Consider the following 5,194-nt stretch of genomic DNA (forward strand, 5'->3'; position numbering starts at 1 on the left):
ATCCAGCACAAGGTTCTTTAAGAACAAGCACACATCTATTTTCTATTGAAAACCTTTTCAAAACCTTTCCAATCCTCTTTCTCAAACAAGAAATGTTTTATCTCTGTTAAAATTGTGATTACTCAGCGTCTCTTCATGTGAGAAAATCATTTTATTTTATAGAGAACAGTTCTTAACCACTTTTCAAAAAACAGTTTCAGAGCAGTTATAAGACAACAGATTGATTCTAAAAGCAACAAGTTAAATGTTAACAAAACTACCAGCTCAACTTAACTGAAATAACAGACTGAGCTTTAGCTTTGGTGCCCTAACAGAATTTCGAAAAGTCTTTTAACAGAGCAAAAAATAAACCTATTGTTTCTCAAGAAAACAAATTTATTTTTGTACTGAATCAAACCTTTTAAGAAAACTTTAAAAAGCTTTTCCAAAACCATTTAACCTCATTATGTACTTGATCTTACTACCTTGATTTGGCATCTAGGATGGATCATGCAGCAAAAGACAACCTTGAATACACACAACCCTAAAGTACAAGATCATCTAAGACACATTGCAACCTTCAAAGCAACCTAGCTAAAAACTACATCAAACACACTAAGGCAAGGTAGAGATGAGTTTCATCCATCTTCAACAATGAAGACTCCTTTAAAGTATATGGGGATGCTTGTCGGGGGGTGTCATAAAAGAAGAAGTTTATGGGAAAGGGTGGTGGAGAGCGTGAGGAAAAGATTGGGAAGATGGAAAGGCAAGTTTATCTCTATGGTGAGGAGCTTGTGTCTGATTAAATCAGTGTTATCCTCTTTACCCTTATTCTATTTGTCGTTATATAAAATGACTGTCATGGTAGCCAATGAGGTAGAGAGCTTACATAGGAATTTTTTTATGGTGATGGGGCTCAAAAGGAAGGAAGGTAGCGTGGACATCGTGGAAAAAAGTTTGCAAGTCAAAGGAGAAGGGAGGGTTAGGAACGTTAGAGATAATGAAGTTCAATATTTCTCTTTTAGGAAAGTGGATGTGGTGGTTGGGCACCAAAAAAAAAATTGTGGAAAGAGGTGTTGAAATTGAAGTATAGAGGTTGAAAAATCTCAAGGACTCAAATGAATAGTAGGACAGATTCCTTGTAGTGGAGGACTCGAAGGAGATATAGAAGTTTGACGGCTGGAAGGGAAATTTTGAGGATAACTTTTTCTGGGAGGTTGGGAATGGGAGAGAGATCATGTCGTGGGAGGACAAATGGTTGGGTAATGAGAGCCTAAAAGATAGGTTTTCGAGGCTGTTTTCCATTTGTTATGACAAGGAAGACAAACTGTAGTAGGGAGGAGAGTGGAACAATAACCTCAAGTAGGTATGGAAGATAGAATGGAGGAGGAGCTTGTTTGATTGGGAAAAGCATCAGGAGCAAAAGTTGGTAAGGTTGTTGGAAAGCAAGAATATCAATGTGGAAAAGGAGGATCTATTGGTATGGAAAGAAAGTGATGCATAGAGTTCTCAGTTAAATTTGCGTATAATACTCTAAAAGGAGAAGAACAAGGGGAATGAGTCGTTATGTTTGAGAGATTTTGGAGGATTAAGGCTCAACCATCAGCCCATTTGACAACTTGGAGGGTGCTGGAAGATGAAATAACAACTAAAGTATATTTGGCGAGCAGGAAGATATTTTTGGACAGTATCATTTGTAATATGTGTGGGGAGGAAGCGGAAACAACGTTGCATCTTTTTTATATTTGTAGGATAGTGTGGTTGATTTGGTCAAAATGTTAAGAGTATGGTAGGTTTGGCATCAACGGTTCATCAGGAACAAAAAATGCACTTCTCGCAATTTAGGATGGCATAGGAAAGTGAAATTGTCAATCAAATCTAGCGATGTGTGGATAGTAGTCGTAGGATAATTGTGGAAGCAAAGGAATAAAAAGAATTTTAGAAATAAAAATATTTACCACATTGAAATCTTCACAATGGCACAACTGAAGGTTTAGTAATGGGTAACAACAAAGGTACGTTTATCGTGTTTTTCTTACTCAGATTGGTGTCTCAAACCTCGTTTGTATGAGGTCTATCAAAATTAATAAAGGTTAGGCGTGTGAGTGTCATACCAGCAGAACAACACGGTCTCTCTAGATGAGGTGGTGTAGTCGAGTTTTTTTGTAACTAGAGTGCGAAATTAGATGTAAGAGTCGTGTAGTTTTATGTTGGGTATGGAAGATTAGTTTTCATGTGTGTTTTAGATGTGGTGAAACTTTGTTATTTCTTGTATAAGGATTGATGTATCCTTGAAATACCTTTATTATTTTATTTTGATAAAAAAAAAACTACCAACATATTGATACCCTTTATATTATCTATTTATTTAGTTTCTATACATAGATGTAAAATTCGTGGTGAAATAAATAAAAAAATTCCTCCATCCAAGCCCAAAAAGGGTTCACAATAAATAATGTAAAATAATTTCTTTATGTGTAGTTTTTAATTATTTTTTTTCATTTAATATAATAAATATAAATTTTAATAATTTAAAATTAAAAAAATGATAAATTAATTATGAATGTGAAAAATAATAAATAAATAAATATGTTTTAACAGAAACAAGAGACTTAAAAAGAGAGAGTAGTACAACACGTATTGAAACATTTTCCTTTGACTGATGAAACTAGGTAGATTAGCTAAACGGTCAAACTGGGAGTATTGTCACTTTCAATGTTCCCCTATTGGATTAACATTTTTATGAGTTTTCTGTAAGTAGTGTGCTTAGCCACTGTTTAAAAAATTCAAACAGTATTCAACATTAATGCATTAAAAGATTATAGAACAAAGTACACTTTTATTGTATTGCAATGAAAAACACTCTTAATTTCTCAATCAATTTCTTGAATTAACCTATTTTATATCCTAAATATTTTATTTTAATACAAGATAATAACACATTTCATATAATATATAATTAGATGCAAACTTCATCTTATAAACCGATTTTACAAGATTGAGATACACTTAAAATTCATTTTTCAATGTAATATCATCATTATAGTTATTTAAAATATATCTTAAATAGAGTTGGTTAGGCTTCTGAGACCACATACTATCAAATCCTTATTAGACTATCCATTATATAATTTCACACACGTTGAAAAGATGTGTTGAAGATTTCACCTCAATTAAAAACAATAATATTTTACAATATATAAACGAGTATAAATTTCATCTTATAAATAAATTCTTACGAATATGAACTGATTGTAAAGTTTAATTAGATTTAAAACTCTATGTAAAAATGTTAATAAAAAATTCATTTAAATAATCAAATTTAAATACATATTTTACAACTTTATACAGATTGATTTTGATACGTTATCTCCTTGAATACTTCTACTTTACTATAATTAATTAAATCATTTTCACTGTAATTTTGAAAATATATTATTAAAATAAATAAACTTGAATTATATTACAATTCATGGTTAAATGATATTATAATTGAAAAAAAAGAAGTATATACGCACAAAAAACTACTAATTAAAATAAAATAATGTTGCAGTAGTTAGTTGATGTGTTAGTGATTAAGTAACTAGTTTAAGAAAGATTAACTAACTCTGAACCTTTTTATTGATTGATTGGAGGTATTAAAAGCAATAATAGTAAATGAGTTTTAGGCACATATATGACAGAAGCCATCCACCATGTATCTAGTTTAGAACTGTAAATAAAAAGTGATATGATGATAAAGATTATGCTACATGCATATGCATTAACTTTCTAACAACTGCTTGAGTAGTGATTATGCTGGTGAATGATGAGTGGAAATTATGAGGATTTCTTTATGAACAGAAGAAGAAGGGGGAAAAAACACTAAAGGTATGAGGGGGGCCATGCCAGTAGCACACCATGCTACTGCTAGAAGTGTTTAGTTACTGTGACATTTCAATGCTCATATGAGAAGGTGGTTATGGATCTAGAGCCCTAAAACTCTCGTCTGCATATAATTAATGTGGTGAAGAATTGTAGAAGGGTAATTATACACAGAATGTGCAAAGTTGATGAATCATGTTGTGTGGTTTGCATGCACAAACATAACAGGGTTAAAGGGCTTCCTTTTTTAGTCTTACTTTGTTCTGTTTGTTATAAGAAGTTAAAATAAGTATGCATGTTTTTCTTTTAGAAAAAAATGACCAAATATAAGTTTCTTTAGGGTTTTTATGAAATTTAAATATAATAATTTAAAGAGTCTAAAAAATTATATCATTAATTCGTTTTTTTTTTTTAATTTCAAGGCTCACTCTAAATTTATAACATGAAAGATATGGTTAAGTTAGATGTTTCGGACGTGATTTTAATTATTCCTATTTAGAAAATGTGTCTACTGATTTGATATTGATAGTGAATGTTTTGATTCAAATTTTTGGTGTAGTTATAGTTAGTTAAACATATTTTATCTTCTGGTCTCTTAAATATATAAAAATCATAAAGAAGTGTAGTATTACATTTTCCAATAAAAAGGAATGTGTTTTAATTCTTCAATAAAAAATTCGTTACAGTAGCAGCTAACATTTTCTTGAATTATAAAAAATTAGTTTTACAAAACTCTAATGATATGTTTTGAAGATAGAAAGACAAATAATACATACAGATAACAACGTATAAGTTTACTTTCTTTAGTTGAAGATAAAATGGAAGAAACAAAAGTGGACTTCAAACAATAAATAATTTTTTAATACACTTAGCACATTTCTTTCCATCATTTTAAGTGAAACGGTATCTCTCTTGAGAAAACATCCTTTCCATCCCTTTCTTTCATTAAGAAGCTTTTGTGAAAAATAAATGCTACTCTTCCGAAAAGTTTCATAATAGAAGAAATAGAGAAAAGAAAATGGAGAAGCCGTTTCCTCATATCATGCGTCGCCATTACTGCAGTGAAGAGTGTGGGAGCTAAAAGACTTGATCCAGACATTTTTTACCGACTGGGGAATATTATTAACAGTTGTTCCTCTGCATGACATTTCCCTAAAAGAAACTATCAAGATTACTTGAATTCAGAGAGTCATGAAAAGCCACAACAAAATATGCAACTCACGTACAAGTTACAACCAGCATATTTTGTTGTCCAACACAAGAAGTATATTTTGTACACCTGACAACAAATAATAGTGGAATACTACATTTGCAAAGGATCTGTGCAGCATATAGCCATTGCAAGCGATAC

Source organism: Phaseolus vulgaris, chromosome 3, assembly GCF_051622355.1.
Source record: "Phaseolus vulgaris cultivar YP4 chromosome 3, ASM5162235v1, whole genome shotgun sequence".
Taxonomy (NCBI): Eukaryota; Viridiplantae; Streptophyta; class Magnoliopsida; order Fabales; family Fabaceae; genus Phaseolus; species Phaseolus vulgaris.